Source organism: Helianthus annuus, chromosome 4 (genome assembly GCF_002127325.2).
Source record: "Helianthus annuus cultivar XRQ/B chromosome 4, HanXRQr2.0-SUNRISE, whole genome shotgun sequence".
In the NCBI taxonomy this organism is placed as follows: domain Eukaryota; kingdom Viridiplantae; phylum Streptophyta; class Magnoliopsida; order Asterales; family Asteraceae; genus Helianthus; species Helianthus annuus.
Genome location: NC_035436.2, coordinates 160674279 through 160687660, shown reverse-complemented (window position 1 = coordinate 160687660; position 13382 = coordinate 160674279).

Below are 13382 nucleotides of genomic sequence, written 5' to 3'. Positions count from 1 at the left end.
ACATACAGACTCTGAAAGCTCTCTTACTGAAACTGTGAAGCTGTCTATTTATAAGCTCATACCCAGTAACACTACGAAGAATGTTACTGGGCCACGAAGAATGTCCAGGCCCACGAAGAATGTGATTCTTCGTAGACTTGATCAATGAACAACTGATCCCACAAAGAATAGGTTCTTCGTTATGAAACACGTTGTTTGTGAAGATGTGTTTCCCACGAAGAAGGGATTCTTCGTGGGTAGGCTGCAAACAGATAATAACTTGCAGACTTCAAACAGAAACAGCAGAAACAAACATAACTAACTAACAGACTGCAGACATGCAGCTGTTTTACAAACATCACAAAGTAAATGTCGTACCAAATCAAGATAGGAGGATATCTTGACTTGGTCGACTCGACCAAAACTAAACAGACACGTCAAACAAAGACCGTACAATTACAGACGTAACTAAGAACAAGTGAAAGACACAAAACCGCGCCGTGGGGAGATCTTCCTAAAGCATCTTCGAAGAATAACCGACTATCTGTAAATTTAAAACGCTATGGAATCGCTTTTGTGTGTGTTACTGCTTTTGGTTGTTCGAATCCCATCTTCTCACCGCCCCCGCTCGTCGAATCTTAATCGATCACTCGCTAATCTAAACATTTTTAAATCGCTACTCCCATTCGCATCAGCTCTTACGACCCTACTGATGGATTAATTTTGGGATGAAATTTCCTAAAGCATGGGGGAATGTAACAACCCGCACTTTCGTGCGTTGTTACTACTCGTTACACTCGTTACGCCTAGCACCAGAGATTCGGATCATAATGTAACAATATCAGATACATCGCTATATCGAAGTATAATCGAATAATTACGCATATTTTATCACTATTACAAAGCTATTTTCGCAAATAATAACGCTCACGATGACGTTTAGTGAGGACCTATTCTACCCTCCTCGATAGTCATGAGGTGTCAAAACGTAAACAATCAACGCTAACAAGGACTATCGGGTGAGTACCATGCCTCCAGCCGTCATGACGATGATGGCAATACGAGCAAGTAGTACCCCGATAATCACTGTGGCACATCACATCGAAGAATGCACTCGAAGGCACGCGTAACTGGATCATCACACTGAATATTGAATATATAGATACGTATATATGACCCTTTTGTGATTAATTATAATAAATAAATAAATAATAATATAAATATATGGAAATGTGGCCCAAACTATCGCAACGCACCAAAAACGAGGATCGAAAGGCCTCCGTACGGATGGGCCAGCCGAACGGCTGGGCCAACCGATCGGACGGGCCAGCCGAACGGCTGGGCCAACCGATCGGACGGGCCAACCGAACGGCTCGGCCAACCGGTCGGACGGGCCAGCCGAACGGCTGGGCCAACCGATCGGACAGGCCAGCCTGCCCTCCTTTCCTTCCTCCTTGCCTATAAATACCCCTCATTCACCTCCAACACACTTGTTGTCACTGTTGCTGCTCGACCAGAAGTTCCAACCCCTTTATCTCTCGATTTCTCGCGATTCTTGTAAGTTTTCAACTCAAATCTTGTACTTCCTTGATCTTTATGCATTCCTCCACCTTTCTATCTTTCAAATTCCAACTTTTAACCGTGAAATCAATGGATTTGAGGTGTTCTAGGGTGATGTCATCATGGAGTTCTTATGAACTTCAAGTGTTGGTCTCATTCCAACAAGAACAACTCAGATCTAAAGGATTTCCACAAGAATAAACAAGATTTTCACATCAGACCTACACATACTCTTGAATAAAAGGATTGAAGGATGGTTTTCCAACCTTCTTTCAACTCTTTTACTCTCAAGGCACTCAAAAACGGTGGAATCGGGGCTTATAACGACCTTCTACTCATTTCTAGTGTCGTGTTGGTCAAAGATCTAATTCCTAACGATAAGACAACCAATTTCGGGTTAAACAGGGGAAAACCGCTAAGAACGGTGAGTTCTGATGGAACTGGGTGATTCCCGGCCGATAAACAAGCCGGTTTTGGTGGAATTTCAGTTGTTTAACGCGTCCCAGCAAACGTCTCGACCAAAAACACAAAAGACTTGCAAAATTGTCGAATACAGCTGGTCAGGCTAGCCTATCGGACAGGACAGGCCAGCCTATCGGACAGGACAGGCCAGCCTATCGGACAGGACAGGCCTGCCTATCGAACAGGCCAGCCTATCGGACAGGACAGGCCAGCCTATCGGACAGGACAGGCCAGCCTATCGGACAGGACAGGCCAGCCTATCGAACAGGACAACCTATCGGACAGGACAGGCCAGCCTATCGGACAGAACAGGCCAGCCCATCGGACAGGACAGGCCAGCCTATCGAACAGGCCAGCCTATCGAACAGGCCAGCCTATCGGACAGGACAGGCCAGCCAATCGGACAGGACAGGCCAGCCTATTGGACAGGCCAGCCTATCAGACAGGCCAGCCGATCGGACAGCCCCTTCGAACGGGCCAGCCTTTGATCTAATTACCATCCGTTTTCGTGTATTCCGTTATCATTTGACGCGCTATCCAATACTCATGAAATTAGTCTGAAATCAGGGCATTCTCAGGCATTATCCCGTCAATCCAACCAAATACGCACTGTGAGTATACTTGACCCCTTTTTAACGAATTTTGGGTGTAACATACGTTCCTTATAAATCGAACTTATCAAACGAATGATTCAATTGGTCAATTTATCACTTGCGAATAACTGTTTGCATAGATATACGTGATGCTAGTTGCATGTATGCTAGGACTTATACTCGTGACGTCCCACCACGACTAGTATAGTACTATTGCGCCCGACGGGGTCTAGTTATGCAATCGAAGAATCGAGCATCGAGGACTTAGCTGGTAGTATCAGTTTTGTGAGTATATATGTCGTGTATTACGTTTATGCATGTGGAAATTCGCAGCACTTTTAATCTATTATGCTATTACATATCAAACATGTATACTCGCCAATACTTTGTATTGACATTATTTTAACGTATGTTGCAGGTTTAGTTGGAGTCTACATCAAATCAAGCTAGGAAGTCTAGAAACTCACCTAAAATCTAGGTTGTCGGATTTGAATTGTTCGAGAGGACAAGAAATCTGTGATGACTTACGTGATTGTATTATTTGTTAGTATGGGATAACGAATGTAATAAATATTATCGCAATATAGTTGTTATGGATTCTCTTTAGCAATCTGATTCGCCTAGTGCCACGCCCCGATGATTCTGCCATCGGTTGGGGTGTGACACTTGTAATCAGGAACATATCATGAACTTTAAACATGTTTTAACAGGTAAAATTAGGATTTGAAAATACCTAAAATCATACTTTGAAGATACGGGGCAAAAGTGGTTAAATTTTAAGGCAAATGTAAAAGAAACCAGTGGAATTTCTCGCACTATGCGATGGGGATTCGGTCGGTGTCGATATTGTCTGTTACGATACCCGTACTGGTACTGCTAGAGCAACCGAAAGCGAAAATCAAGAAAAATAAAGTCATGACAAGCCAAAAGGATATGGATACATGTTTTTACATCAATAAAAAATTGAATACCGATGTCGGTTCTAATATAACCGATCGCGGTTTTAATAGCAATGACACTGGTACCGACATTGTTCGATCGGTATCAGACCAATTCTTATCGTTACTAGTTTAGTATTAACTAGTATGATTACCCGCATATTGTGGCGAGCGCGTTACCCACATGTGTACATATATGTTTGTATGAAGGTGTTTAGATAACTTGTACATTAATACATGAGGTTATGTTTTGAACAAAACTTACACAGAAATGTAGATAAAAAAAAGAGCATGTCATGTTCAAGCAGGGGCGTAGCTTTGTGGAGGGGGAGGGGGCGGCTGACCCCCCGAACTTTTCGCTCAGTAGTAGAGAGTAAATAGTTTTCATATAGAAATTTTTGGGTATATACGTTTTTGACCCCCGGATTTTATAGAAATTTTTGGTATATACGTTTTCGACCCTTCGGTCGGAAATCTCAAGCTTCGCCACTGTGTTCAAGTCCCTCAACTTTAGGCTAAACCTTACTTAAGCTTGTACACATGCTTTAAATGGTTGTACTATTAGCTACAGTACAACCCGCTCACAAACCGACTTTCGATTTTAATATGTCTATGTATAATACTACACTACAACAAGAACAATAATAGAAATAATAATATAGATTTATGCCAATCTTTTAAACTGATACCTCCCAACATATAATGGTTTTTGTTTTTTTCTTCCTTTAATAATTAGTTTAATATATTAAGCTGATGATGCAGTGTACTATGAAGCTTAACCATGATTACGAATAAGTAAGAAGCAACATATTATTTATGGGGAATGAGATCAAATACAAACACTTAAGTTTGTAAGACCCTTATGGGGAATGGGATCAAATACTTTGTAAGAACCGTAAGAACCAACACATAATTAACAAGTGTCCATCAATAAAAAATTAATTTAGGGGTAATTTAGACCTTTTGACCATATTTATTTATAACTAATTAAAAATAATTACAAAAAATATAATCAGCACAACACTATATAATTAGCATAACATCCTTAATTGTTCTTCATTATCAGCACATCGTCCTCAATCGTTCTTCATTATCAACATAAACGACATTAGCACAACATCCTCAATCGTTCTCCATTATCAGCACACCAGATGTGCTGATTATATCTACTTTTGATGTTTGTTTGTATTATTTTGTAATTAACACATAATCAGCACGTTATCAGCACAATTATAAAACACCTTTTGTTAACTTTTTTAAAAATCACTTTTATAAATACAAAGAAGGTATAGCAATATGGTACTCGATAAAAAAATACTTGATTTTATGATATATATATTTTTTTAAAAATAATGAAGTATATAAAAGTTATCTTAGTTTAAAAAACCTTGGTGGAATTTGTATTTAATGGAAAATGGTCAAATGACTAGCAATTTTACAAAATTACCCATAATTTGTTAGTAGTAATTTTTAATTATAAGAGTTTTATTTATAATCAATATCAACCCTTGATTTTAATTATCAATGGTTCAGATATATTCTTACGGTTCTTATAATTAGCTTTGTATAGTATCTCAACCTTTATTTATGGATCCTTAATTAGTCTAATATGTTAATAGAACATACATATCATAGCGTGCAACAACTTAAAAACATATACAATTTACTAATCATATATTGTATTGTTATATTGTGCTACAAGTTGGACGTAATGTACTCATTATAAAAGGAAAATGAATTTCCAAGATAGTTTCTCGAGTGAGTTCCGGATTGAATGATTGCATGAATAGAGACACTTATTTAGATATGGATTATAAGCATTAATGTGATGGATATCATAAGGATAAAGGGTGTGGGTTATTAATGTCATATAACACCATTAATGAATTGTTACATCATCTTCTTGCCTTATTTAATATGGTTGGTATGGATTAAACCATGACAACCATGACTCCATGCCAACCATGAGACTCTTTTACTTTTTTAATACTTCCTTTTCCTTTTCACAAAAATAAATTAAAATAAAAGAATAGTGGTTTGGGTCATGACCACACCCTTAGGGTAGTGGTTTTAGATGATGGATTAGAAGTGGTTGACATGATGCTGATATGGAAGGTCATGGTAACTATGAGGATCATGACCACACCCTATAGCGTAATAGGGTTTTTGAATTGATCCCCTATTGGTAGTTCTTATTGTATGCCAAGAAAGTGGAGTTACAAAGTTGTGCACTTATTCATGTGATTTCTGATATACTAATGCTTGTATAGATTTGAATCATGACTACTGGGTCACTTGATAATTATGTCCCCCTCTATTCATCTTTTCCATTCAATCAAAACTTTGACCAAACCCGTTGTCATCATCTTGCCATGTGGAAGTAGCAAGATTGTGGCAAAATTAAGCTAGGTCCTACCATAACTCTTATAGGTGAAGGATTCGTTACCAACCATTATTTATTGCGAGAACCGTGAGAACCAATATGAACACATTCAAAAATACCTAAAAAATCTAAAAAACACATAAAAAATTTAATATTTTTTATGAAATATTTCTTATAGGAGAAGGATATGTTAGGTTTTTTTTTAGGTTTTTAGGGGGTTTTGGTTTTTAGCATTTAGATTGGGGGAGGAGGGTGTTAGGTTTTTGGTGGTGTAGTTGATTTATTTTGTTGTGTTTACATTGGTTCTCGCAATAAAGATGGTTCTCGCATGAACCCTACCCAACTCTTATAACATGTTATGTATATGTGTTTCATACTTTAAATTCAATATGATATAGTTGATTATTTCTCAACATACCGTTGCTAATTATACAGTATTTTTGATCTCATATGTTGTTGGATTCCTCATGTTTTCTTGAACCCATCTTATTCCATATATAAATAAGCAATTTATATGTGCATCATGACTTGTACCTTGTGCTTAGGGAGTGTTTCAAAAAAAAAATTAGGTTTTTCATATTTAACCCAAACATTTCATATTTTATATTTTAACCTCTTTTCATTTTTTTACTTTTACCTCAAAGTTTTTCATCTTAACATTTCATATTTTACATTTTAACCTCTTTTCATTTTTTTTTACTTTTACCTCAAAGTTTTTCATCTTTTATAATTTAACACAACACTTTATTATTTACAACTTTCGTACCCCATACTTTTTATCTTTCGCAAGTTTTTCGTTTTACGTTTTGTTCTAAATTTTGCGAGTTAACATGTCGTAGCGTGCATGTGTGGTTCAATGGTTTTGCTATATTTTTTCATATTTGACAGACCCGTCGCAACGCGTCCATTTTTCCCCTTTTGAAAAGTTCGCCGCAAGGGCGGGTCGTAGATCAACTAAGTTATTATTTTCTACTTTTACGTTTCTGTTTAATTTCTTCGCATTAAGACATTGTAACGGGTGTACGTGGTTCAACAATTTTAGTCTGTTTTTCGTTCAGTGTAATTTTTATCATTTTATCTATTTTATTTTTACGATGTTGAGAGTCGATGTGGTTGTGGCATTGGTGCTACTTGTCACGGTTTTACGAACGTTTTTAACCTATTAAATTTTTTACTAATTTTTTGCTTCAGTTTACCTCTATACTTTCTTTACTTAAAAACTATTTTTTACGTGCATATTTTATGTACGAGTATGTGTAAATATGATTTCTTCTACGTTCCGACGTAAACTTTTTTTATAGATGAGTCAGGTCAAATATAATACGTTTTCGTTTAAAGAAACCATTTTTACGTGCATATTTCTATGTACGTTTTCGTATAAATTCAAGTTGTTCTACGTTTCGACGTAAACTTTTTTGAGAAATAATTTAGGTCAAATATAATATGTTTTCGTGTTTATTTTATGTATGTTTCGTAAAGTTTGTTTCGAGACGAGTAAAGTCAAATTATGGTTTCTTTTTCTCCCATTTTTTCGAAAGCTCTAATTAATCCATTTCGATTACATGTGCATATTTTCCTTCGTACCCGTTACGTTTTCTTTGTATAAGTTGGGTCACATATAATACGTTATGATTGTTCGATATGAATTCCATTTACTTTACGTTTGATCCAATCACAATGCTTATACAAGTTACACTGAGTTCAACTGGATACGTCGAAATGTGTGTTTTCATATTGTTAATGCATCATATAACGTTTGGACTAATCCATTCAGTGTTTACGATATACCCGCACCGTAATGCGGGCGAGTCTTAACCCTAGTTTTGATTTATTTTTACTTCATAAGTTTTATGTTGTTGCTTAACGCATATTTCGGTTATTTGCTACCATACCCTTGATTTCTGTACATGTTTAAGATTGTATTACAAGGAGGCTCTTGTTGCAAACCCTTTAATTACCATATTTAGTTTCAACTTTAATAGAACAAATGAATTACACGAACACATAAATAAACAAATTTATTTGTGTGTTCGTTCAGTAAGAAAATGAAGTTGTTCATATTTAAAAAATACATGCCCGTAAATATGCTATATGTAGGGGCGTAGCTTTCAAGGGGCCGAGAGGGGCGTCTGACCCCCGAACTTTTCGCTCAGTAGTGTTATGTATGTACGTTTCGTATAGAATTTTTTAGATAGAGTTTACAAAAATCATCCTTTATGTATGTCACTTATTGCAAACTGTGTCATTTATCTTCAATAATTATAGAAAACGTACTCGATGTTTGCAAACCCTTGCAAGTTATGTCCTTTAGCCCTAACTCAGTTAATTTTTGGAGTGAATTGCAAGAATTGTCCTTTATCTTTATACCCATTTGCAGGCGCTGTCCTTTATGTTTAAAATTGACGAGTTTTGTACTTTATGTTTTCAAATCATACACGTTTTGTCCTTTAGCGGTAACTCAGTTAATTTTTTTTTTAAATCAAATGACTAAAGGGCACTTTAGTCATTTTACCCATTTTTAGCAAATAAACGAAAATAAATTTAAAAAGTTATATAATATGTATAAATAATATGTCTCCCCTCTCCCTACATCTCTCTCTACACCTCTCTTCACCAGTCACCACCAACAACCACCACTATCAGCCATTATCAGCTGCCATCCACCATACAAAAACACCACCCTCCACCACCAAAATTTGTAACCGACATGAATGTTTCTTTTTCATACAACCCCCACATCTCCACCTAGAAAAAATAATCTACACACATCCCCCTGTTTCTTCCCAAATCATTCCAACAACCACCATAAACCACCACACTCACTCAATCCTCTATAATTTACTTCTTCCAGTCGAACAAAAACAAAACTAAGAAACCCACAAAAAGAATAACTCTAGATCGCAAATAGGTTTCAAAGTTCCTTAACTTTTCAATTTGCAGTGGATGGTTTGATTACCTGAGACTGCTCTGTATATTTTTAGACCGTAACCTTGTGACCCTATTCCATCGCTATATTATAGATTTATGATAAGTATATGCTCAAAATCTTTGAAACCACAAAACCCGACTTTCGAATCTGCACCCTCCAAGAACCTATCGTTCCAGGTTTGTCACTTACGAAACCTATTCCAAACTTCATCGTCTTTTTTCAGATTTTTAATAGTGGAGGGGATGGTATGCGATGGTGAAGTTATAGGGTTTGAGGAGTGTATGGGTTTCAACATTCAGGTGCGGCGGGGTCTGTAGGTGGCTGCCGGAGAAAGGGTTTCAGGTCGTCGGAGAGATTGTTGTGTGGAGGAGGAACTAGAGAGAGAGAAATACCGTAGAGTGCTTTTTTTCTATTTGTATACATGTATTTTATTTATATACAAAATAGTCCCTGGATATATATATTATTTATAAAATGGTCCTTATTGAGTGCTTTTTTTCTTTTATATGTATTTTTAAAGAATAAGATGAAAAGACAATTTTATCCTCATGTGCATTGCACATGACCAGATTTAACAGAAAAATCTAACTGGGTTAGGGCTAAAGGATAAAACGTGTATGATTTGAAAACATAAAGTACAAAACTCGTCAATTTTAAACATAAAGGACAGCGCCTGCAAATGGGTATAAAGATAAAGGATGATCCTTGCAATTCACTCTAATTTTTGTGGTGAAATCTGACCAAATGGACCCCACATGAGGGTATTTTTGTGGTTAAATCTGACCAAATGGACCCCACATGAGAGTAAAATGACCAAAATACCCTCATGTGGGGTCCATTTGGTCAGATTTAACCACAAAATTAACTGAGTTAGGGCTAAAGGACATAACTTGCAAGGGTTTGCAAACATCGAGTACGTTTTCTGTAATTATTGAAGATAAAGGACACAGTTTGCAATAAGTGACATACATAAAGGACGATTTTTGTAATTTACTCTTTTAGATATATACGTTTTCGACCCCCCGGTTTTATAAGAAAAAAATTACCTATATAAAATTTTTAGGTCCGGTGACTTCCGTCCTCCCGGTGAAAATTTTCAAGCTTCGCCACTGGCTATATGAACGTTAGAGGACACAACTTCACACGCACCCCATACTAACATACACACACATTATAAATGAATCTTTACCAACATGCCTCGTTTAAATAAAGATACAAAAAAAAAAGTTTATGTTCATTCGTTCAAACAAAAATAAGTACACTTTCCATCAACACAGTTCACTAAATGTTCCATACTTTTTATAAATACTATTTCCCTTTAATCTCAAGAAATAAGCAAAACCCTCAAGAAATAAGTACAAAACTGATTTCGTAACACAAAGATGTTTCCCTAATGTTGGTAACCGCACATTACTTCGTGATGTTGTTTTCCGAAACATCTTTAATATGAGTTAATGCCAACATATATAATCACCGTTAGCTATTAGTTCTTGATGTGCATCTGTGTGGACTGTGTTTTAGCCTTTATCAAATGTTTATTATAAGGTGGCGTGGATCCCAAATGTCTTGTCTACTGAGGTGCCACGCGTCCGCTCTATATTAGAGGTTGCAAAAGTTTCGTCTTTCTAAGTGTCATTTAGGATTTTGTAAGATCGTTTATTATCAACATTATTGTATTTAAGATTATATATGGTTGAGAAAGTTCAAAAGACAGTGTAGTGTGCTCAAGGACTAGCTTGTCCAAGAATTGGATGGTTGAGAAATTATATGGATCAAAAGACAGTGTAGTGTGCTCAAGGGCTAGCTTGTCCAAGAATTGGGAGTGACTAAGATAGAAGATGGGCCTATTAGAGCTTATATCAAGTCCTTTTTTTAAATTCTTTGTATCGATGATGTTTAGCGTCAAGTCGCTCTTAAACCACTAATTGTTTTAGGTGTCAAATTAGTATTCCTTGGACTAGTCATCTAAACGTCAAAAAAGTCTATCGCATCGCAAGTTTATACATATACAACCACACAAACAAGCTGACCTACTCATTTACGCCATTGGCACGCCTCTATATCCCAATACCAGTTTATGTCAAAACTTGCCGACAGAGTACACATACACATAGCCAAACATTATCAAGGTTTAAAATGACTTTTTGTTTAATTTTCTCTTGATCGAATTACTAATTATTTATATAATTTTAAAAGGATCTTCAAAAACTATTGATCAAGAGCAAGAATTAAAATAGAAAATTGAAAAACAAATCATATTCTTGCTTTTCTTTTCTAAGCCAAGTTCGATTTGACACCCTATATTCCAAAGACCTCAATTGCCAAGAATGTATTCCTTTCAATCTTTAAACTGTACATATTTATAGATTAATTAAACAGTGAAAACATAAAGTGTCTAGGATCTTCCAAAACAAAACAAAACATGGATTTCCAATATTTCGTCTATAGTGACCTTTTACTGTGTATGACTTTTGGAAAGTTACGTGGTTTACAAGTAAAATAAATAAAACATAATAATATATAAAAATGCAATTTTATTCATGAAAGTTTATACAAGGGTAATTTTTTTCGTCCTTTATGTTTGTATCGTATTGCAATGGATAGCCTTTAACTTCAATAATTAAAGTTACAATCCTTTATCCGGAAAATTCATTACATCTTTCGTCCTTTAGCACTAACCAAGTTAAAATTTTCAGTTAAATCTAATCAGTTAAGGGTATTTTAGTCATTTTACCAACTTAATTAAAGAAAACTAAAACCTAAATTTAAAAACCCACTTCTATCTCTTACCTTTTTCATTCTTTCCCCTTCTTTTTTCATCACCACCATAACCACCACCAATCTCTCTTTATCTCAATATCAGTTTTCTCTCTCCAGCCAACTCCCACCACCACCACAACTGTGACAGCCACTACAAATCCTATAAACCCATGCTTATAACTATACAAGTGAGATGCATGTGCTTCTTCAACACTGGTCCACAAGTTAAAAAAATGGAGAAATCTTAAAGAAAGTTAAAAAAGATTCAATTTTTAACAAAACCCAGTTCAGAAATCAAATGGGATGTAATAATTAACCTTGCACTATGAACAAAAGCAAGCATCTGATCAAACCTCTGAATCGAGCAAAGTGCACCTCTGAATCAATCGGATGTAATGATTAACTTAATCGAGCGAACTAACCTCTGAATCAAACACAACCGCACCATTCCACCAACCTCTCAAACTTCGATTTTGCAGATCTGGAATCTTGTCACCCCCTCTGACATCATTCCACCGCTGCAATCAACCAAGAAAAGAGAGACGTGGAGTGAGAATGTTAGGCGGTGATGGTGCTTACGATGGTGATGCTAGGGTGGTGGTGCTTACAGCGGTGGTGGTGGCTGGCGGCAGGATTGCTGGTGGTGAAGAGCTTAGGTTACAGGGTTAGAGAGAAAGTTGAGTGTGTAAATGTATGAGTGTTTGATTTATAAGAGCATGTTTGGCTAAGCTTTTTAAAACAACTTATTGATTTATTGGCTTTTTCAAAAAAACCGATAAGTCAAAATAATGTTTGGATAAAGGAAAATGACTTTTCAAAATAACTTTTTGTCTAAGGTAGAAAAGTTATTTTAAAAAGCTAGAATATCATGACTTTTCAAAACTTTTTGGCTTATTGGCTTTTTCCACCACATAAGCTAATCCAAACACTTTTTTAAAAACTACTTTTCAAAAAGTCATAAGTCAATAACTCATTTTAACAAAAACTTCTTTTTGAGTTAAATAAGCTTAGCCAAACATGCCCTAAATATAAATAAATATTTTTTTCTGTTCTTTTTAAATATATTTTTTAAGTGAATAGGTAAAATTACAAAACTACCCTTAATTGATTAGATTTAACTGAAAATTTTAACTTGGTTAGTGCTAAAAGATGAAAGACGTAATGAGTTTTCCAAATAAATGATTATAACTGTAATTATTGAACTTAAAGATTATCCATTACAATCTAATACAAACATAAAGAATGAAATTGTAATTTACCCTTTATACAATAATAAAATAAAATATGTTTATAATAAAAAGAAAAAAAACAGAGAACATTACTGCTGCCCATACAAATTCGATCCACCATTGATGGATGGTCCCACATCCACATCTGATAAGCTCTCTTTCTAAAATTATAAAAAAAAATCCACGTGGATATATAAATGGCAACATTATAATAAAAGATCTAAATCACATGTTGCCGTGGGATTGTTGGTTGTTTGCTTCACATAATTAATGATATAATTTATTGACAAATCACGAGAAGTACTTATCGTTGCTTCAACTCAACCTCCTTTAGTTCACTTTACCTTTTTTACTACTTTAATTACGTAAAACTTATTCAAATATCTACTCATGTGTCTATTAAAATTGTTTCTTAGTATTTTTTTAACGGCCAACAAAACATTTCATTTATATACATACTAACCTTAAGTTAGCAAACATTACAAACCCCAAAGACATCAAACAGAATGTTATAGTCCCATACCAGTTACATTAAAATCAACCCATTGG